The sequence below is a fragment of the Bactrocera latifrons genome, unplaced genomic scaffold, assembly GCF_001853355.1.
Source record: "Bactrocera latifrons isolate USDA-ARS-PBARC rearing strain unplaced genomic scaffold, ASM185335v1 scaffold_25, whole genome shotgun sequence".
NCBI classification, from domain to species: domain Eukaryota; kingdom Metazoa; phylum Arthropoda; class Insecta; order Diptera; family Tephritidae; genus Bactrocera; species Bactrocera latifrons.
The window spans coordinates 679752-703156 of NW_017536074.1; the positions used below are offsets into that span (position 1 = coordinate 679752).

The window sequence follows — 23405 nt, forward strand, 5'->3', positions numbered from 1 at the left end:
TTGCGCCTCTTATGTTGTTGTTGTTTCTATTACTKTTGTTGTGATTGTCCTTCATTCTACTTGATTTTGTTTGGTGTTTTGTGCTTTGAGTTGTTTACACATGTTTTCAATTTGCTTCGAATGCATGTTCGTTCGTTTGACTTGAGCGCTGTGAGCTTTTATAGCTTTTAAATGGCATATCTTACATCCATCAGCATAATGCAGTTAAACACTTGAGTGAGACGTACATACATATGTACATATATACGTAAGTGTATAGAAATGTAAAACCAAAAGTTGCGACACTGGCGTTGCGGAAAGAAATTGTGTGTGCGAAAATTGTCAGCGTAATTAAATTGAAGAGCGTTTAAGTGTGCACCCTCCAAGAGTTCCAGGAGAAGGAAGTAAATATACATACATATACACACTTGTAAATTATTCACTTAATTGGAGGAAAGTGGAGTGTAGTGGCATGAAGTTTGACTTTGAGCACAATTAAAATATCTAAAGCTGCAAAATAACTAACTGAAGTCTTATTTGCCTGCGCTAAAGCAAAGAAAGCGCGGAAGTTAACTCAGCGTATTACAAAAAGGTAAGCCTTATAAGATCCATTTTAAACCGTCTTTAAACCATAATATTTCTGATAATAATAATTATTTGAAAAATCACTCATTATAATCTAAATGAATTATTTTTTGAGGGGTTGCCATATATTTCTAAGTATCAGCGCAATTAAATCAAGTAGCCTATACAAGATATCTTCAAAAAACGTAACGCTAATTATGGTGCAAGATAACGGTGAAAACTCCGTAGAAATTGTTTAGATTAAACCACCATAGCAAACTAGCATTGATCAACCGCATGTCCTTGCATGGAAAACTGATTTTTTTTTGAAGAGATATCGTCAAGAAATTTAGCATGAATTACTGAAAAAACAAGTAGTGAAGTGCTAAACTCGTGTATAACCAAACATTTTCTACTCTTCGGACTTGCAAGGGTTAAAGGTTATAAAAACTGTTCCATTCGAAAGAACAAAACAAAACAATCGAAAGTCGACACTTAACCAGCGAAAATTCAAAATTGGTGATAATTTTTGTTTAATCCTTGTACATTTTCCTAATATTGCGTAATAATTATAAGACAGCTCATTCAGATTTTCAAATTTTGCTAAAAATGTTTATTTCAGCAAAGTTACCACATTATTCATGTCTCCTTGTTCGCTGAAGGTGAGACTGCAAGAGAGTCTGATATTGGAGAGTTGGAGGAAGAAATGTCTGGATGTTTTCAACTCACCCTTCTCCATACAATTTGCTTAACTTGCATTCCAGTGCTAGTACGCAAGATGCCAGTGGAGATCCAATTCCAGTTTTGCCTGAAGACTACTACTGGGTTCTCATTCTATATTGGGAAATATTGTATTTCAACATTTGATGCCTCCACTTAAAAAAAAAAATAATAATAATAATTTATATATATATATGCTTCTGTAGAGTAATGCCAGAAAGAATAATTTAACCAAAATTAAAATCTGTATTTATATGGTCTCAACATCTGTCGTCTAGTCCAGATTGAATCTGAAAGTGAATATGGTTTAAATCACTCTCTAACATACTATACATACTTGTAACTGAGAAAGATTCGCAGGAATATAAATAGACAATTCTCTTGGAATAATGTGAAACATTGTCCATTAAGAAAATCGGTCTTTAAATTCCTTAACTTGAAAAACAGTAGTAGGAGAGTCATTTCGCAGCTCCTTGATGCAAGTACATTGGGCGAAACGCACAACAGCACCGACGACTCTACCACAAAAACAAAGTTTCAGCACGTTCTCTTAAAGCAATTAAGAATATATAATTATTAATGTTTAGTAACAAAATTAATCAGCCGCGCTCTACACGCTTTGTTAATGAGCGAAGACGCAGGCAGTCTATGAATATTAAAATCAAATAATCTTAAATTACTTCAAATCTTCGCTATTAATGCCACGCTGCATATCAATCAAGGAGAGGAAAGTAGAAAGACATTTATTAGATGTGATGGCACGAGTTTCGAGTTTGCTAAGCGCTTTAATGTCGACAGAACAGGGTAAGGGTGGCCGTTCGATATGTCGTGCTGCTTACTTACATATATTTAAACTGGTGAACAGACGACGACAGCATAACGATGACGTAGTGACACAATGACGACAATCGATGACAAAGGCGAACAGCAGGCTTTTGTTGTTCTTACGGATGACGAGGTTGATGTTAAAATAGAGAGCGTTCGTTGCTGCGTTCGTTCGTTTTCCCAGGCGGCTTAACCCCTTCGTTAAACTCTCGCACAAGTTCAGTAGTTAGTGTAACGATGTCGCTGCCTACAAATGAAGCAACTATGTGCTCAGCACATAAGTCTGCCCTACACTTGTGCAGCATAATGGACCATGGCGTAAGTGCTGGAAGCGGCTTTGGCGCTTTACTTTTCAGTTGATATCTATTTTTATATAATTTTCCACTTGAACGACTCAACCGTAACTCCCAGTGTGAGCAACGTGGCTACACACATACATCTCCGCCAATTGCTGTTCGCTTTCGTTGAATCGTTAAGGTGTCTCAACACTAGTACGGCGCTTTAGAGATGTGTCGTCGGAAAATTCATTGCCGCTACCAATTTTTAAGTCGAAATTGGTCTCGAGCTTCTCTTAAGACCCCTTACTTGCTCAAACCCATTTTATAGCTTTAACGCCCCTTCACTTTAGCCGATATATGCATCTATAGGAGCACATACATCCGCACATATTTGTCGGCATCGCCGTCATCGAATTGTTGGGTAAATGGCGCATTTCGTACCTGAAAAGCTGAAATTGATGCTCGCTGATGGTAACAAATTAAGTTTAACGATTGAGCTGGCAACCGAGTAATGAACTCCCGCCACCTGCGTCCCGTTTAACCATGTTCGTGCTGCGGCGCGGCATCGTAACTTTGTTACGATATCGATTTCGTTTGCGGTAAAAGCGCTGCTCGAGTTCACAAACGGAATGGCAAGCGAATATTCGGCTGACACTTGATGGAGATGGCACTTGGGCTGCTATTCGAGAGAGTTTCGCTTTTTTCCACAGACTCATTGGTTGAATCGCCTGGCTTGCCACATAAAGTGTTGTTAATAAGAGCATCTACATGTTGTATATGTATATCCAAATGTTCGTGTGGAAAATATGGCATAGAGCAGTAGCGGTAGTTTATATGGGCGCAGAAGGCTATACTATAAAAATGGAAGCTGCGAACTAAAAAAGCGCTTAGTCCATAAAAGTGCAGTAAAGTAAAGTAAAGTAGAGTGGAGTAGAGTAGAGTAAAGTAAAGTAAATTTACGGACATAGGTAGTACCGTTGATAAGTGAGAGATGAGAGATACGAATGCCAATGTTACTGAAACAGATACTTAAATTTGAACCTGGCTAAGGTTAATTTCAAATAAATAAAAAAACCGTTTTCAAATCGCAACAAGAAAAAATGTTAATTCGGTACGACCGAAACTATAATACCTTTCACAAGTACAAAAGTTTCCATCCATATATCTGATCGATCACTTTGCATGACACCTTAATGGTACCATATCGGCAGTTCCGATCAATAAGCAAATTTTTGGGGAAAAAAGAATATGTGCAAACTTCCAGATGGATATCCCGAAAACTAAAGTACAAGTTCGCATATATTTCGTACAGACTAACAGATGGATACGGTAAAATCGGCTCAGCTCGTCATACCGATCCGTTATATGTATTTTCGTGGCAAACTTTATATAACGTATTCAGGGTTTGTCAATATAATTCGGTTGGTAGTGTTAAAGCTCTCGTTGTGTTGGTAATATGTCCTTCTTCTTTATTGGTGTAGCCGCCGCTTACGTTGTTATACCCGAGTTTACAACATCGCGCCAGTCGTTCATCTTTTTCGCTGCTTGGTGCCAATTTGAGAACTCAAGTGTAATCAGATCTTTCTCCCCTGGAGCGGAGTCTTTCACTGCTTCACACTGTAGAGTTTGGTCTTTGTTCATCGAGAGATGACTTTACTTCTCAATTGCCTACTCAGAAGCACCTGTTGGCAAGAGTAATCCAGCGTTGGATTTCCAGGCTGACATAGTTGTTGATGTTTATGCTGGTTCCAAGCAAGACGAAATTATCTACGACTTTGAAGTTTCAGGTAAACTCCAAAATGTTTTGGAAAAGCTTGACGGTTAGAAGAAAGTTCACTAATGAATTCACCTTGTCTTTCTCCAGATTGAATATTTGGATGCCGGAAACATATTTAGCCTCATCCTTTTTGTACTAATGCCTTCGAGTTATTTATAAAGGTCCTTCTAAAAAGTCGTTAGGCATTAAATAAGCAAACTTTTTATTAGAAGCTATCTTGCATCTTTAAATAAATCTTAAAATAATGCACTTGTCTCTTTTAATAAAATTTCAGTATATTGAATGGGGTTTTTGGATTTTCAAGAAATCGTTTTTTTTTTGTTATTCAATGTCCGCTTTTCATTAAAATATTATGTCAAACCGTTTACTACTGTGATCAAATCGAAAGGTGAATTTTGTTCATTTCATCTCCTTCAAAGTAATTCCCTCTTCTGCAATACACTTAGTCCAATGGCCATCAGAGCTTTCTTCCATTAAGCTTTTATAATCTCAATTGAGTCAAAACGGTGTCTACGGAGTGGTCTATTGAGTTTGCTGAAAAGCCAGAAGTCACATGGGGCGAATACGGTGGCACGATATTAGTTGAAAATTTGGCGAAATGATCACAAATAACCAATTCAGTATGAGATGGTGCATTATCGCACTTCTTAATAAATATTAAATATTTTACTACTAATAAATATTTTGGCGTGAAATTTAGCTTAGATATCAATAACAGTACTACCAACTTACAAAAAAAAAAAAAAAATTTAGTGATTCGAAAAACAMGCGAATTATAAATTAAATATTCGCCTTTTAATTTGACCACTTTAGCATATATGTCAGCAGGTATAAATTCAAAAGCGCTTTTCGAGAAATTTAATTTTTCGAATCGTGATGGTACTTGCCACTCGTAGGTATCCACTAGACAATTTTTGTTTCACGGTAAAATTATGCACAAATTATTTGAACTAATTTTTGTAAAAAATCAACTGCAATTCTTATACTCTGAACAGGGTATATTAAGTAAGCCACTTCGTTTCTAAACTCCCTGTAGAAAACGTCGGTGACTGTATAAATTAAATATACTCATGCGCCCAATAAAAGGTACTTGAACTTCCGGTTGGCTTTATACCTTATGCATATGTATAAATATTTAGCGTGACGAGCTGAGTCGGTTTAACCATGTCCGTATATCCGTCCTTCTGTCTGAGGATGTGTAAATTAGACCCTCAGTTCGTGAGATGTCGAATTTCGCTGACTCCCTTCTAGGCTTTGCTGGAAATACTGAGCCTGTAAAGAGTATTATAGTTTCAACTTCTTTTATAAGTCAGACAGTTTCGAAAGATTAATATTGTCCTATTTTTCGTTTTGTTTCAAACACCATGAGTTGCTATAATTGGCCTGGTAGCCGTCATTTTGTAAAAAAAAGTTTTAATAGTTATACTATATATATTTTTTTAATACCAAATACATGTTATATAATATCCGGAAAATCGATTTCTTGCTTTTATCCTTATACATATGAGTAATCTGAAAACGGTTAAAAAGGTAATATTTCTCCTACGAACGATATAGTGTCGAGCCTAGCTTATTATTGGGGTTACAGAACTACCACAACTGATATATATATAGCTAAGTTACAGTAGAAATACTCAACATTTTCTGTTGAAGGCAGCTCATAAAGAATGGTGGCAAATCATTATTTTGCACAAGTTTGTGGCAGGGCAGGGGATTTAAAATTTAATTACTCAACATTAACGACGGAAAATTCACGTTGGCGCGTGCCTAAGCATGTAACGCTCTGCTGGCGGCCTAGAGGTACTTGGGTGTATGTGGATGCACATAGCCCGACGTGATTGTTTGGAGGTGTACCAAGTTTGAATCACTTCCCGACCACAAGCTTCAACCGCTCGCATTCTCACGCCCACTGAGCACTTAGGCGAAGCTGAGCGAAAGCCCGTGCGGTGGTATTCGTATTAAATTCTCAGTAAGCACTTCCGAAAATCCTTGCGCAGCCACCAGCAGCCACTGCGACATATCCTCTTCCTTGCGACACTCATATCAATTTCCGTTTCCGCCCTATGCAAATTATTTGTGCCACTTCGTCTTCATCGGTAGACACTGCGTCGCTGCAGATAGCGGCGCAACCGGGGGCAGATCAACTGCTGCCGCGTTACCTACTATTATTTGCCATTTTTGTTATAAATAAATGTCATGCTGCCACACATGTGTTTGTGTGTGTTTGGGTGTGCCGGTAAGGACATGACAGCTATGCTGCTCATACTTGTACCTGTCACCATGGTTGCCACAACAGCTGCGGCACGTTAAGTATTAGACCCTGCTTACCTCTAACTTTGCACGTGTGTATGTATGTGTGAGGTGTGTGTGTGGGTCTGCTGAACTGGTGTGGCGTAAGGGCTATAAAAGTAATAACAATACTCGTACCTGTAAGTGCTGCTACAGCAGCTGCTGTTGTTGCCGTAGTAACGGTGATACTTCGCTTCGAGGCGCTTTTATCATTCATGTTTTCTCGCAGTTTTCGTTTACAACTTTTCGTCGTTTTATTTAATTTTTGGCTTTTCGTGTTTATTTTGAAATTTCTTAAGCTTGTACAAATTTATTGGTTCAAGTGAAATCGCTTTCTTTGTCGTCGTTAATAGAAATTCGTCGAAGTCTGCTTTGGGCTCATCTGTGTTGACTCTTACAATAACGATTGTTGTTTAAAGCATTTCTACTTAATACGACGAAAACATTTTTTACACTTTTTCCTTTAGTAATGAAAATTAGAGCTGTTTCTTTTACTTGTTTAGCAGAAAATAAATTACATAATATAAATTTAGTAATATAATTTCTTAAAAATCCTTTCTTGCAATCGATGAACTTGTTATATTCAAATGTCTAAAAAATTCATTGAAAATTAGAGTTTATCTTTTCGAAAAAGTTTCCAAAGGAAACATCTTAGTTAATACAGCAGGACTATAAAAAACTTCTTCACTAGGTCCAATTTCACTAATTAGCCAACATTAGTGTGAATATCATTTAAGTAGAAAGAAGCATCAAAAGCTGGTGTGGGTATTTCAATCCGCTAAACCTAACCTACATACACCAAACTCTCACTCTCCCATCACTGAATTTAAGTCTCTCTCAATGGCTGACGGATGCCTAGATGTCTCAGTTTTGTCATGATTGAGACTGTCGCTTAACTGAGATCTTTCCAGTTATAGTGGACCGACTCAGAATTATCGTTAAATTTTCCACCGTAAAACTACCCCCAGTGTAATTTTACACGTCGGACGATTCAGACTAATGTAGTGGTATTTGGTTTATGTTGAAAACCAGGTGCCGATGTCGACAGTCTATTCACGAATACCCGGTATCAGTCCGTGGATCCACAGTTCCTTGAGTGAGGTTTGCCACCGCTGCTGCCATATTGGATGTCAATGAACATCATAATGGCTATTACTTCAGCAGCATCCCTTGATATTGTTCGGAAAGCCTTGATAACTCTTTGTGCAAACAACCTGTGCACTGTGCTTATTTYCATCCATCCATATTGGAGCGTGTATAAATAGCTGGTTGAAACACATGCAGACTTTATTTGCTAGTATTATTGATAAGGCGTTTAGAATTTTTTCGATTTACCTGCAGTGTACTGCAAGTGATCCTTACATTTGAGCCTTGAGCCTATTATTACTCCCAGATACTTTAGTTGGGGATGTTAATGAATCTCACACTTCCCTATCTTATGAGATATACTTTTCTCCAGTTTCCTAGTACTTATGAATAACTCTTCTGTCTTTTCCTCAGCCAGTTCTATACTCATGGAGAAGAACCATTGGTGCAGACCGTTTATGCCTACATTGCATTTGCTCCGGAGGTCATCTAGGTGTTTAGCCACTGTAACCACAATGAATTCGTGTTCGTATGCAATAATTTAACTACTTTTGGTTGGTGTTTCCCCATCATATAGTAGGTTTCCTCGAAGGAGGCCTAGAATCGAAATTTGCGGTATTCCACTCGAAATAGAGTAACTCTTAGTACCTTCATCGGTATCGAATAACAGTTGCCTGTTTCAAAATAACTCAAAACAACTTTCATAAGATATTGAGGAGCACAATTGTCACTCAGAGCTTTGATTATTTTTGCCCACTTTGCTGAGATGAAGGCAAAATGTCTTCTATCTGTTCTTCGCACTGTTAGCCGTATAACGCCAAGGGATTTCTTAGTATGTAACACAGATGTCGATATGATGCAGGTTCCGGCAGATACTTTTTGGTTTAGAAAATAGAACCAATCATTTCACGTATCGGGGATTATCCCTTCTTTAAACACGCATTGTAAATTTTTGCGAGTAGTTTTGGTTTCAAAGTACTGGCTTCTTTTAAGGCTCTGCTTGGTATGCCATTTAATCAAGGCGTCTTGCTGCTTTTTTCCGGCTGTGGTTAATATTTCTTCTTCACTACCAAGCAGTGGTGGTTACGCTTATAACTGAGGAACAGTTTAAATTGATTTTAAAGGGCTTGTGTACGTTGGGTCCTTTTTACTAGACGAAAACCTGCAACTTTTGGGCGCATGTGTAAAAAAAAATAAAAAACAAGAACAAAAGGTTAACTTCGGCTGTACCGAAGCTAATATACCCTTCACAGGTGCATTTCTTTTTTTTTTTTTGATGATATTTAGCCAAAGTTGCCCATATATGAAATTGGTTTTGATGGGTCGGTTTGTATGGCAGTCCGACCTTAACAATTCTTTTGAAGATTAAAGCGAATCTTGGGCAATAATCAATGCTAAATTTCAAGAAATGTTTCTTGTCACATAAGAACTTAATTTTGATTTTCAATTTGTATGGCAGGTTTTGTTATCCGATCTGCAAAATTTCTTCAACTATTGTAGCGTTGCCTTAGAGAATAAACACCTCAAATTTGCAGAATATATCTCGTTGACTGAAAAAGTCTCCAATGCAAACAGTTCAGTTTGTATGGAAGCTATATGTTATAGTTAACCGATCTGAACAATTTTTTCAGAGATTATATTGTTGCCATAGAAAATAACTTGTGCCAACTTTAGTGAAGATACATTGTCAAATGTGAAAGTTTTCCATACAAGAACTTGATTCTGATCGTTCAGTTTATATGGCAGCTATATGTTATAGTAGTCCGATATCGGCAGTTCCGACAAATGAGTGGCTTCTTGAAGAGAAAATGGTGTTTGCAAAATTTCAAAACGATATCTTAAAAACTGAGGGACTAGTTCGTATATATACAGACAGACGGACAGAMGGACAGACAGACAGACGGACATGGCTAAATCGAATCAGCTCAACATACTGATAATTTACATATATATATACTTTATAGGGTCTGTTCAGGGTATAATAAACGTAATAAAATGTACACCCTATTATATTATATACTATACATGACCTGCTCAGATGTGGCAACTGCTCAAAAACTTCACTTTTGCTATTATTGTGGTTTTATACATTCATACATTTTCCAGCCTACTATATCGTAATCCGTTAAAAATGAAAATAACATTTTTTCTTAGAACTTCGATTTTATAAATAAACATAAGTGTTTAATAATTCATTGTTCTGCTTTTGATATTGCAAAATCTTCCCACGTTCTAATTGCGCCTTGACAGTAGGAATTAAATGCAACTGCAGATAATGCATTTAAATATCAGCATAAAATATTTACAAGTTAAATGTTTTCGTAAACCAAGTGCTATGTGTTGTTATTGCACATGTTTTTGCTTTGCGCTCTCCACGTAATTGTAGATGCAACTATGCGATTACTCCGCAGTCGACTAGTCATAAACTAAAGTACTTTGCTAGTTAGTGTGAACCCTAAAAACAACTAGTCAGCTCTCTTTTTTTTCATTATAAGCAACCGGTTTTTACGTTTTGTGCGCTACGAAATGCAACTTTTCTTTATCTAGTCTTTTATTACTTCAAAGCTCTAGTCTAGTTCGATTCTTCAATTAATATTCCCATCAGCAATTTTAATATAGGCTTTGTTCAGCTAATCTGTGTTTTCACACAAATATTAAAATAAATAATAGGAAGCTGTGTTTTATTTCTAAATATACTTACCAAATGTTACTTTGATAATTTTAAGGATAGCTCGATTTTAGTCAGAAAATTTTGATACTAAAGTAATAAATTTATGGCCACTTCTTTCCACTGTCGGGTATATATGGAAATATAAATATACGTATAAGTTGCAAAAGTGCTGCTGGCTCATCCAGAACAATATATGTGCTTAAAAGTCAGCTGTTCATGACACACCTCTAAGTGACTCTGACAGTGGAGCAAAAAAATATTCAGAAATCATTGAAATTTATTAAAATTCAAAAACCGAAAAAAATATTAATATATATTTTAATATAAAATAATAATTGCAACCCAGCATTCATTACTGGATAATATTCGACTAAATATACCTTGTCCAGCCCACAATAAAAGAAAATATAGCAGCTATAGCTGAGAGTGTACGCGAAAACCGTGCAGAGTCGATTCGGCGGCGCTCGGAGTAACACGAACTGAGTTATGGAACGATTTGGCGCATTTAACGTTGAATTGAAAGTACAATATACAGCTTGTGCAAGAACTGAACCCACTGGACCTTTCCAAAAGACATCGCTTCGCTCTATGGGCTCTTAAAAAGTTTCAAGAAGATTCGACGTTTTCGAGCCAAATTTTGCCCAACGATGAGGCTTATTTCTGGCTCAATGGGTACGTAAACAAGCACAATTACTACATTTGGAGAGAATAGTAACCTGAAGAGATTTCATTAAAAAAAAAAAGAAAAAAAGTTAATGTGGTTTGTGAGCAATAATCGGTCCATATTTCTTCATATCCTGTGGGGATATGTAAAGTCTAAAGCCTATGCGGGCAATTCTGTTTCGATTCAGATCGTGGAGCATGACATCATGCGTGTCATTCGCCTGCTACCAATCAAAATGCTCGATTGAGTCACCGAAAATTAGACTCAACAGATGGACAATTTGAGACGTAGCCGTGGCAAACTTTGTTAAGAGAATGAGAAAAGCTTCGAAAAGTAAATGACAAAGAATGATAATAAACATTCCCCATTAGGTATGAAAATTCTGTGCTTTTTTCTTTACAAAAGTAGTGAACCTCGAAACGGATCACTCTAAGAATTGAATACATATACTATACTTATAAGGAATAAGTAAATGTTGATATAAATACTTCATAAATTGCTTTTTGGAAGCTTAAATAAAATCTATATGTTAAAACTGTTCTTCGAGACATTTGGTTTTCAAGAAGTAATAAAATGCATATAATTTAATGATGTGGCCAAGAATTTAGTTTTGTTTTAAAGACAAGAGTTTGCCACCAAATTTTAAAATGATTTCGGGCAAGCGACCGCTGCGTTTGGCTGGAATAAACTCCAACAAGTGGTTTCACAAAACTTCCCAAAACCAGTAAATCGACCGACCTTGGGGGCCCCACTACAAGCCCACGACACGAAATAATGTGCTCATCAAAAGTTCACTTCAATTAATTGATTGTTTCGTTGGCTGCTCCGATGGCGGCCGGATTCATTGCGGTTTTCTTCTATACTTTGCTCGACAAGAGCAATATCGGCTTTGACGCGCACTGTATGGTGTTTCTAAAGATATATATTATCCACTAAAGTAAAAGTGATGTGAAACCAATTCATGGTTGCTGAAATAAATAATATGAAGTATTAGTATTATTCTTGTTTCTTCCTTTTTTCTTACTTTATTACTTTTACTTTTATCAAAACACAAACACTGTTAACTCCATTTATGTCTTCATACAATAATTTCTCATATAACGTAATTTCTGTGCATGTATGTGTGTATGTGCAAATGGTGAGTGTGTTATATGTGAATTAGCTTGTAACTTACTAGCGTTTTAAGTGGCTAGTAAACACATCAAATACTTCGCTGAACTTCAATGCAAATTTAATGAAATTGTATTAGAGAGGAAAGGAGAGTGTTTGCCTCAGCTTCAGTTGTTGCACGAGAAACTGTTACTAATATTACGCTAACTGCATTCAGCTATCTGTGGGGCAGTGTGCTATAAAAGCACCGCCTGCTCATGCGTCCTAATAATGGCGGGTCCAGTCCTAACGTGCCTTCGCTAGATAAGAGCCAGCGCTTGATACCTCAACTTGTCTACTTAACAAATAGCTTTTGTTGTAATTTTGTTTTTACTTCGCTTTTCTGTTTCCTGGCTGTGCGCTTTGTTGCAAGCTTCATGCGCGCATGTCGGGTGCTCGTCATCAAAAAGTTTGTTCAGTTAATATCAAAACCATTTGCAAGGAAAACAATCCTTCTGCAGAAGCACTCTCGGTGCAATGACTGGTTTGTTGTACCTACATATATATGTGTGTGTGCGTATTGTTGTTGCTGTAACAACRGCTTTCCACTCTCACTTTGATGGCTTTCTCCGCATTGTTGCAGTCTTTATTGGGAGAGTAAGAACTAAGTAATATAAAAACAACAACAGCTTATCGTTACTGATGTAGATATATAATAATGTGGTCAGATAATAAACTTGCTCAAATACGTTTACTATTATAACACACTGTAATTAGTTACCAGTTTCAAGAATTTCTTAATTATTATTTTTTGGCAGCTGTAGTTCGTTATAAATTGACTCGTCAAATGTTAAAGAACTTCATGATACCCAGAATGCATAATTATAGCGTAATTATAGCAAATTATAGTAAAGTAAATTGAACTGCTTTGTGGAATTTTGTTCACTGCTTTGAACTGAGAAAATTTGTTAATGCGAAGAACGAACTGTCAAATCGTTATGATTCCTATTATTGTAAGCAAAGCTTCTCTTTTTATACCCTGAACAGGATATATTCAGTTTGCCACGAGACGATTTAGTCAATGTCCTTCTGTCTGTCGGTATCGAACTTGTACTTCAGTATATGTAGATCTGAAAATTTTCACGCGTTCTTTTCTCCTCAAAGAGCCGTTCATTTGTTAGAACCTCTAATGTTGGACCATTTTGGTATACATATAGCTGCCATATGAACTGAACGATCGGAACCAAAACCTTGTATGGAGAAGTCTTTAATTTAACAAGATATCTTCAAGAAATTTGGCATCATCTTCTTAATTGCCGTAGACACCGCTTACGCGATTATAGCCGAGTTAACAACAGCGCGCCAGTCGTTTCTTCTTTTCGCTACGTGGCGCCAATTGGATATCCCAAGCGTAGTCAGGTCCTTCTCCACCTGGTCCTTCCAACGGACCCGGTCCTTCGTCTGCTTCCCCCGGCGGGTACAGCGTTGAAGACTGTCAGAGCTGGAGTGTTTTCGTCTATTCAGACAACATGACCTAGCCGGCGTAGCCGCTGTCTTTTAATTCGCTGAAATATGTCAATGTCAACGCGCAAAGGACCATAAATCTTTCGCAGAACTTTTCTCTCGGAAACTCGCAATATCGACTCACCAATTGTTGCCATCGTCCAAGCTTCTGCACCATATAGCAGGACGGGTATTATGAGTGACTTATAGAGTTAGGTTTTTGTTTGTCGAGAGAGGGCTTTGCTTCTCAATTGCCTACTCAGTCCGAAGTAGCACCTGTTGGCAAGAGTTATCCTGCGTTGGATTTCCAGGCTGACATTGTTGGTGGTGTTTACGCTGGTTCCAAGATAGACGAAATTATGTACGACTTCAAAGTTATGACTGTCAACAGTGACGTGAGAGCTAAGTCGCGAGTGCGACGACTGTTTATTTGATGACAGGAGATATTTCGGCTTGCCCTCRTTCACGGCCAGACCCATTTGCTTCGCCTTCTTATCTAGTCTGGAGAAAGAAGATTTAACGGCGTGGGTGTTGAGGCCGATGATATCAATATCATCGGCATACGACAGCAACTGTATACTCTTATAGAAGATGGTCCTTCTCTATTTAGTTCTGCAGCACGAACTATTTTCTCCAGCAGCAGGTTGGAGAAGTCGCACGATAGGGAGTCGTCTTGTCTGAAACCTTGTTTGGTATCAAACGGCTCGGAGAGCTCCTTCCTGATCCTCACGGAGCTTTTTTTGTTATTACGTAATAACCCAATCTCCGAAAATGCTAACACAAGCTGAACGATCATAGTCAAGTTTTTGTAAGGAATTTTTTGTATTTGTTAAGAGTATTATAGCTCCGGTGACTTGAAAATGAATTTAAATTTACGTGTACGTACAAAACGCTTTTTGCGATGATCACTATATGTGACCTGGTCTGCGGAAAGGGGGCTTAGGTGTCAAAAAATCAATTTTCACTTTTTAGTTGATTCGGATGGAAAATGAGATGTTTTTTTTTAAGAGCTGTTTCCCAGAAAACTAGGTCACATATACTTGATATCTAATTATGGTATTCCTTCTAGTCCCTCGAGCTGCAAAGCTCATAGATATCTTATACGAGACCTAGATAAGGTGGACAAAAAAACAGACTAGGCGTTCGACTTCACTGAAAATGAATGAAAAGCAGAAAAACTGAGTTCGCTTACGAGGGTCAGGCAAGGAATAGCTGAACCAAAGATCATCCAGTTTGTGTTGAATGTTTTCATATGTATTTTATGGCCAACGATCCTATAGAAAGACATATCGATATCAATTCATATCTTTGCTCTGATGGCTTTCTCTTACTTACTTATTACTTTTTAATAAGAGTAAAGTTTCAGCTTCAAAGAGTTAGGTTACGTAATTGACTGATATTTCAAAAGACCACGAATTATTACACTTTGCCTGTTAAAGACAAGTTCTTTGTGATGCATAAAACCGTCGGATATTTTATCCACAATATCACTTCCAGCCAATTCGCCGGGTTCGTTAAAAGTAACATATCAACAAAGATGCTTCAACCTTAGCCTGGGGAAAGCTGGACAGCGGTGTAGAAAGTATCGTGATTTTCCACTTCATCTTCCTCATTCCATCCTAATTGAGTTTTGGTATGCAAACTCAAGGTCTTACTAGCAGCTCTGCTATCGGAATGGATCCTCCGCAAAAAAAGGCGCACAGAAGTACATCCAATTGATAGCTGCCATTTCCGCCTGAAAGACACTGCAGTGGTGTTGCAGTCTGAAGCAAGAGTTTTAAGAGCTCCCGGCAGAGGACGCCCTCTCCAAATTTACCCTAGAGTTTCGATCCATCCGTGATAAGTCTCACCTCACCTCTTCTCCTTCGACCGACTCTTCCAAATAGCTCTGGGAGGCTTTATTTTAAATTCCCTAAAATCTTTCTATAAATGACATAGTCGAGTATTATCTCCTTAATCTCCTTGTGGTTAGTACCTCTAGTGCGTGCGAGAAGTACGAGTGTCTGCGAAAGGATATAATATTTCCAGAAATTTCATAGCAATAACAAAACTGTTTAGCTTCAAAACAAAATTATAAAACCGCAGAGATTCGCATAGCTTTGCGAACTTTTTCGTGAAATTCTTTTAGTTGCATCAGTTTACCAGCGCGAACTTTAGCCGCATTCGACTTTCGCAAACTATTTAGTGTGGCGTGGAATTTTTCATGGCTTAATTAACCTAACGAAAAGAATTTTAATCTAACGCGCGCAACCACAGCCGCACCCAGCCGCTATGATTGCATGCAAACTTAAGAGCGAAAAACGCGCACTAACTGTAAATTTAAACACATTTACCCACATGCATACACAATTAGAGAGATAAAGAGAGAGACATTTGATTGTGAGCATTTGCATTGCATGAAAAATATATAATCTCATCGTGCAGTGTTGGGGCCGTCGCCGTCTAACTGGACCAGTTGCTGCGAAATGAAGTTAAAAAACTGAAATTATAACAAAAATTCTGTTGAGTGCCACTTTTAATTTGGCTCGGAGCTGAGCTCCATTCTTTCGGCACAGACACGTCACCCAGCTATTCCCATTTGTATGAAGCTGCCGCTCAGTCTGTCTCATCATCACGGCCCATTTAAGAAGTTTACGGTCCGTTTTTTTATGCCACCGAATTTCGCATGTCGCTTAGTGGCGTGGCAGCCTGTTAGTCTGCAGCAGACAATTCGCAGTTATGTTGCAAGTGTGCACGCACGACGCGCCGCTGCTGTTTGCTTACCTTACCTTGCCACTTCGGTGGCTGTAACTGCATCCGGCCGACAAATTAAATATGCTCATTTGTGAATAAAGAAATAAATACGAGTTAGGGTGGTGTTTTGCATAATTTGCGGTTTATTTCTTTGCTTGATTCGGATATACTTGTATGCAGATGATACCCACAATTTTAGGTTATATTGAAAGGTTTTATTATTTCGCTCTCTTAATCATCAACTCCCTTCAGAAAAAACTTAATACAATATCGAGAACGAACGAGGCAGAACTTCTATTGTTCTTAACTCGGGAGTAAGGCCGGCAGTTTTATTATTTAGTGGAGGATTCTTCAGGTTTGCATCTTCAAATGTGTTTCTCAATATTCAATCACTTAGTTTGGCAGAACTACTGGTTATTTCTTATTGACAGTCATAGATGTAGTCGAGGCCAAGATCTCTCAACTGGTTTTCATGACAGAACTGCATTAACTGGGTTCGATTGGCCCTATGACAACGATTTCAATCTGTTGATATATTATTTAAGAATTAAATTCTTTCGATTTTCTCTATTTAGAATTAGAATTAGTACAAAAAATACTTTTAAATTATGCAACTGAATACTTTATTCCAAGTTGTTCAATTAAATACAAGATAGTTTGTTAGAAAGGAAGATATGAGTGTAGCTTCACTGGTCTCAGTTGGCCTTTTAAGAGCTATGTATTTTGATGCAAAAACTTAAGCCTTTAACATCTTGCTATTTCGTTTTATCTCTCGTTTAAATCATTTGGTACTCTTAATGAAACTATTCGGTAGAGGGCGTTCCTAGCTAACGAACGAGCGGCTGGTCTGTTGTCTCCAAAGTCCAAAGTGAAAACGATGGTCATTATCTTTTTTGACATCAAAGGTATCATTCACTATGAATTTGTTCCTCCTGGACAAACCGTCAAAGCCAAGTTTTACGTGGAAGTCCTCAAGAGACTCAAAGGAAAGGTAAATCGGGTCCCACAAAACGTCACAGTCGATTGGAAATTGCTCCATGACAATAACAGTGGTACAAAAGCTTTTTTAAATAAAGAAACGGCTTGGGTTATCATCCAATTCGGGACAAAAATATTTAGTTATCTTTGAGCGGTTGCGATTCTCTTGAACAGTCTCGTGCTGGTCTGTATTATCACGCCAGCCCATAATCCGCACCAAAGCCCAAGTTTTTAGGGTTGCAATGCTGTCTCGTAGAGCACGTATGGATTACTGTCTGCCCATAATATTTTTCCTATCGACAAGCCATTCAGCCAAAAAATGGGCGTTATCGCTGATGATGATTTTTCAACGAAAATACGAATCATTTTCATGTTGTTACTCAGCCCAACTCACGAATATACGACGATTCTGGTGGTCAACCGACTTCCGCTCTTGCGTCAATTTGATCTTGTAGGGATGCCACGGAGATGCCCCATGCTCAATTGTTGCACTAGCTGCAGCAACATTGTATTCGTATATAAATTGGCAAATTTTTCTGAAGAGAAATATCAAAAGAGCGGGGAAAAATATGGCATCGTTTGCTGTCCGTCTACTTTTATAGCGTCGTTATTGAAAAATCCGTTACTTACATATTATTTCATAAAAAGAAGAAGCGACGATATATCAATACTTCCACAATTTTAATGAAACCAAATGCCAAATTTCGTTTAATTAATTAAGTTGGCGTGACCATAATCAATATTGCTAAATTCTGGGCTATAGAAATACAATATATGTATATACACATGCCATCAAAGCTATGCTATTGCCAAACTACTGTCACGGAATTTGACATAGTGTAAACCGCATGTCAAACATTTTCATACCTCCTTAAATCTCCTGAACAGAACATATTAAGTTTGCCACAATGTTTGTAATACCCAGAAGGAAACATCAGAGTTTTGGGAACAAAAAAAGTCACCCGGAACCAGATCTGTGGAAAGCGGTGACTGCGGCACCATTAATGTGCTCTTTTTGGCCATATATTCAGGCTTTATCATACTGCAAAAGTCAGTTTTTATACTCTCGCAACGAAGTTGCTAAAGAGAGTATTATAGTTTTGTTCACATAACGGTTGTTTGTAAGTCCTAAAACTAAAAGAGTCAGATATAGGGTTATATATACCAAAGTGATCARGGTGACGAGTAGAGTTGAAATCCGGATGTCTGTCTGTCCGTCCGTCCGTCTGTCCTTCCGTCCATGCAAGCTGTAACTTGAGTAAAAATTGAGATATCATGACGAAACTTGGTACACGTATTTCTTGGCTCCATAAGAAGGTTAAATTCGAAGATGGGCAAAATCGGCCCACCGAAAACCTATAAAGTGTCATAACTAAGTAATAAATAAAGAGATTAAAATGAAATTTGGCACAAAGGATCGCACTAGGGAGGGGCATATTTGGACGTAATTTTTTTGGAAAAGTGGGCGTGGCCCCGCCCCCTACTAAGTTTTTTGTACATATCTCGAAAACTACTATAGCTAGGTCAACCAAATTGTATAGAGTCGTTTTCTTCAGGCATTTCCATATACAGTTCAAAAATGGAAGAAATCGGATAATAACCACGCCCACCTTCCATACGAAGGTTATGTTGAAAATCACTAAAAGTGCGTTAACCGACTAACAAAAAGCGTCCGAAACACTAAATTTTACGGAAGAAATGTCAGAAGGAAGCTGCATCCAGGCTTTCTTTAAAAATTGAATTGGAGCCGCCCACTTATGGAATAAAAACCATATCTCAGGAAGTACTCGACGGATTTCAATGGAATTCGGTACATAATAGTTTCTTAATACCCTTATGACATGTACGAAATATGGGTCAAATAGGTTCACAACCACGTCTTCTTCCAATATAACGCTATTTTGAATTCCATCTGATGCCTTCTCTGTATAATATATACATTAGGAACCAATGATGATAGCGGAATAAAACTTTACACAAATATGGTATTTGATGCGAGAGTATAAAATGTTCGGTGACACCCGAACTTAGCCCTTCCTTACTTGTTGTTCCTCCATATAATCCGAGCGTTTCTCGCGGATAGCTTCACGGGAATTTCTTATAACTTCCAATATTCTTTATTGTTCGTACGACCCCTTAGAAAAACTAAATCAGGACTCCTCTACAATCGAAAAAAAAAAAAACAATTAGCAAACCCTTCACATTCGATCCCAACAAATTTCGGTCTTGGCAAATACAGCAGCTTCCATTGAGATGATTGAGTTTTAGTTTCCACGCCATAACCATGAAACCACGACCCTCTGAGGCAAATTTGGGTCGTCGCGCACTGAGTCCGACGTCTCCAGAGCAATGTTAACGCGACGCTGCTTTGGTTGCAAGCGAGCAATTCGAAGACAATTAACTAAACGTACAAATTCGACTTTACCAACATAATTAAGGGATATGAGTAGCAACATAACGCAACAAAACAATCGAAAATCGAATACATGTAGCCCGCGAAAATCCAGAATTCGCGATAGTTTTGGTACAAACCTCATATAGCTTCGGTGCATCTGTAGTTAAACTTTTTTCAAGTTTTTTAAAACTTTTAAAATCAGACAAAGTCTTGACATTCCTAATTTTAAATGCTGTAGTCCACACACTACTTATAAAATAAGTACATACATATATTTATAGGGCTGAGTGAGTTCTTGTGGCAGACGAAAGGCCGTCGACTGCATTTTGCATGAACGCATATTTTTCGAAATAATAAAGCGAGCCAAGAATTTTTCATAATAAAATGTGAATTTTTTTTTCACTGTGATGATGGCGCAGCGGGCATGTGCAGTGATAGCGAGTCAGGCATCTGTATAAAAGCAACTGCATTTAAATAGAAACTTTTAAAAGAGAGCAAACGCGTATGCCTTCGAAAACTTATAAGCAACCACGTAACTGTTATTATATAAATTTGTATTTTTATTTGGTATTCTTCAGCCAACGCAACACACACATGTAGTTAAACTTTGGTGTGAGTATTTGCGTTTCTGCGTAAGCTGACTTCCGAGTGTCCTTGACTCCGGAGCATTACGTGCAAGCGCAGGCGAGCTGAAGTGATATATTAGCTGTGGGCGGTGGGCAGAGTGTATATTACATGTGTGTGTATGTATGTGTGTTCATTCGAGAAACCCCAAGCTGAGCTGTTATTTCCATTTGCTTTTGAACAACATTTGCTCGAGAGCTAATTTGTCAAAGTAAGCAAGAAATGAGCGATGCACTGGAGTTAAGAGGATCAGCCGGTCTGACAGCGAATGCGAACATTTTGTATACTCCGATACTCATTTATGTTGACTTAAAGATTTAAAATAGACAGGGATGGAGCTCGGCGTTGGCGCTCAATAGTAGTCTAAAGCAAGATGTTTATGCTATCCAAAACGCCAGAAGTCGTTCGAGTACTTATTAATTTAAATTAATTGGCAACTAATACTAAATCAAAGACTGAACAATTCGTCATGTTTAAGCATTGTTCATTATTCTTCTAACTCCTTGCCGTCAAGAAAAGTCCACCATTAGCAACAATCCAACCAGTAGCAATCTACCCAATCTATTGACCTAATTCAAATTAACCAACTTGCCTTCAACTATTCACCGGAAACTCATACTCTTCAAATGTAACTAAGGCCTAGGCTTTATGTACCCATACTATGTCACTTGATATGGAATAATATGGTTATAGACATTGAACTCAATATGAGAGATAACTCCAACTCTGTATTGTTAAAAAGATAAAAAAATTATTGCTAGAAAATTTAGTAATATCAATTATAGACTTAAAAATTAATAAGAAATCAAGCGAGGAATTGACTATACTCAGCTAAATATATCAGAGGCATATAAATTCTTCCTAATCGGAGTCTAATAGTCGGATGTGATATCACTATGCCGTGGAACCTTTTTATTATTTATTACTTTATCCTGCAATAGGATGTTTGACTCACTAAGAGATTAGGGCTTTCCTTCGCTATCTTTGACGAAATCCTAAGACTCTTTAATAATTTCAATGCCGCTTGATTATCTGTACATATACATATATACTTATATATCAACGTTCTTATATGAGCATCTTCATCTTTATTGGCGTAGACCCCGCTTACGCGATTATAGCCAAGTTCACAAGAGCACGCCAAACGTTTTTTCTTTTCGCAACGTGGTGCCAATTGGAGATTCTAAGCGAAGCCAGGTCCTTTTCCACCTGGTGCTTCCACCGGAGTGGTCCTTAAGCGAGCATACTTCTTGTAAAAAAAGAAAGTTTCTTTTTGAAATTGCTGTGTTTCTGTTTGGAGACTCTGCAGGTAGCCAAAGCTTTAATCTCCTTTTGTGCCCCACTATCCCTTTACGATTGGAAAATGCTCAAACTGCTTTCTTTACCCTAGAGTCTAGTTTTGTTTTCCATTAAAGCTTTCTGTCTAATATTAGTGCCAAGCCGCTTGAGATAAGATATATTATAGACAAAATCTACAAACGAAAAAATTTTCTGGCTTAAAACCAACAATCGAGCGATAGCAAGTGAAAACAATCTTACTCTGCGTTTTATTTTCGTAGGATATTTTGAGGAACCATATACCCAGCGGAAGCCACAACAAGTGGGATGTTTTGCTCCATGGCCTAAATTGAAGCTGGATGCTTTGCATAGACTTTAAACTTTACATATCCTCACAGGAACAAGTCTAACAGTGTGGTCAATTGACCGTCCCAAAACGTGAAATTATCTGCTCATCGAAGTGTTTTCTCAATAAATCCGTTGATTGATGTGATGTGTGGGAGGTGGCGCTGTCTTGTTGAAACGAAATGTCTTCGAGATCATGAGTTTCAATTTCAGGCATCAAATAGTCGGTTAGCATGGCACGATAATGGTCGCCTTTGACGTTTACGTTCTCACCGGGATCATTTCTGAAGAAATACAAGCGAATGATGCCACCATCTCACAAGCCACACCAAACCTTTGTTTTTTTCTAGATGAAATAGCAGTTCTTGAATCTCGAAGCGATGTTGGTTTTAAAGTTCAAGCCGCTTCAGTTCTTGCACAAGCTGTGATTTGCACTTCTTCGTCATAAAATATGCCAAGTCGTTCCGTACGTCAGCCCGAGCTGCTGCGAACAGTGCGAAATCAACTTTCCACGGTCTTCGTGAACACTCTACGGTTGCCATATTTTCTTCTCTGCTTGCTGGAAGTATTCTATATTGAACGAAGCGCGCCAAACACAGTATTATTTATAGCAAATACGTAAATGTTTGTAATAAAGTTGAACGATTTGTAAACGTTGTTCAGTTGGAAGACTTTTCGTGATGAAAGGTCGGACAATACTGACCAACATTTCATGACAGCTTGACACGACTCAGGCATGATATATCTAAATAGGCTATTGAAAACAGTACCTCTACTTGGATCACCAGTTATTTATAAAACTGAGCAATTCGGAAGGCATTTTACTTGTATACAGCTATGAATGCACTTATGCTGATCTCCAAAGGAATCCATCACTGAGTCAGTTTATATACTCTTGAAAATGAATCAGACCCCACCTTTCTGGTCTCAAGCAGGTATTGTGCTTATATTTAATCAACTAATTAAATTTATTTCTTTTCATTTGCAAATCTCGTCTCTCTCTTTCCAAATTCACTAGGTACATCCTAACGTTGTTCAAGCGTAAGTCTTCTCATGTTAAAATGCCTAATAATACTGCACAAAAATAACATGATAGCTTGACATGAGTCACGCGTGATCTGTCAAAAAAGGCTTTTGAAAAAAGTACCTCTTCTTGGGTCACCACTTGAACAATTTCAAGGAGAATCTTTTGCAATATCTGTTAGGAACAACGAGCCAACCTCACTTGAAATTTGGGCAATGTGAACAAATAAAATTTATAAATGCGTGAGAAAATATGGGAAAGATTGTTTAATATTGGTATAGTAAATAATGACTGCCATATATGATGACATATTTTTTGCTTGCGGTCTAGACTTTCCCATAACATTGTGGAACATAATTGGGATTACTGTCTGGGGGGTGAGAAATTCCAAGTCAGGGTGACGGTACTAGGTCAGTATAGTAAAACCCTCGAAGGGATTGGCGTTCGTATGTGTCAGTTTTTTTTTATGACCTAATGACCCCTTTTTTTCCTTATCTTGATGTTTTTTCGCTTAGTTGTAACATTTAGGCAAAAACCAAAAAAAAGCAGGCTTGTTTGGAAAGCATCGTTCTAACAACGACGA

General features: G+C 37.8%; 1 protein-coding gene across 1 annotated transcript in view; it reads left to right on the plus strand.

Moving 5' to 3' along the window:
* The first annotated feature begins 201 nt into the window (after positions 1–201).
* The window catches only part of LOC108969349, a 128572-nt gene continuing 105368 nt past the window's right edge, over positions 202–23405 (plus strand). The window contains exon 1 of the mRNA XM_018934000.1: positions 202–571. The gene's annotated coding sequence lies outside the window, so the exon portion shown is untranslated. The remainder of the gene's footprint in view (positions 572–23405) is intronic.